We start from the raw sequence: 944 nt of genomic DNA, 5'->3' as shown, positions 1-944 counted from the left end.
AACAGAAACCCTGTATAGTGAAGTCTTGAAATATTTCAATCGACAATTTATTTACTTATAAATATCTACATTTATAGTGATATTTCTGAAAACTGCAAATCTAGAAAAGCAAAATTTAAAATCCCCATTCGGAGCTATTATAAATATTTGAACAGTATCAGTTTAAATTCGTTTTTGCTTTGTTATAAAGCAGACAATATTTATTACCATTTTCTACTAAAACTAGACTTATAGATATACCCTGGTTACCGCAGTAAATTGTACTGATAAAAGGTTAAATTTCCGTTGTTGGAGAATGCGATCCTAACTTCCGACATGCCCACACCCTCAAAATCTTTAGCTGCACTACAGGAAGAAAGAATATCGAATCGCTATCATTCTGGTTGTTGCCATTGATTTTCCATCACCTTTCAGCGGTATACCTACTGATTAGATTTAATTAATAATTTAAGTTTAATTGTATTATGTTAGGGTGTGGCGTGTATAATCTATAAAAATTAAACTACAGCTTCCTAACGATATTTGTATTTTTTTCGTAAATTAAAGTTTAATTATGGATCAAAATATTTTCTGTGGAACGATCCTGTCCGTGTGCTGTACGATGAGTTGCGTGCTGTAGACCAGCCGTGTAAACAAATCGTCGTTGAAAGATAGAAAAATACTTCTCAATTTTTGAGGAATTTTTCAATACAAAAGTACAAACTAAGAAAAATAGACATTTAAAAAAAAACTGATATTTTCTTATTATAACAATTAATAGTAATTACTATCTTAAATGCATTGTTGTTACTGTAGTTGCCAACTGCGTGTACTAAACAAACTCCATTAAAATATGGAACAAAATGAAATAAAACTTACCATTTCTAGAGAAAATGTTGAAATTGATCCCCATTAGCTCTGATACAGGCATGGCACCGACGCACCCAATTTTGTCGAATATTTTC

The sequence above is a fragment of the Anoplophora glabripennis genome, unplaced genomic scaffold (assembly GCF_000390285.2).
Source record: "Anoplophora glabripennis isolate ALB-LARVAE unplaced genomic scaffold, Agla_2.0 scaffold298, whole genome shotgun sequence".
Classification (NCBI taxonomy): Eukaryota; Metazoa; Arthropoda; class Insecta; order Coleoptera; family Cerambycidae; genus Anoplophora; species Anoplophora glabripennis.
This window is presented reverse-complemented; position numbering follows the sequence as displayed.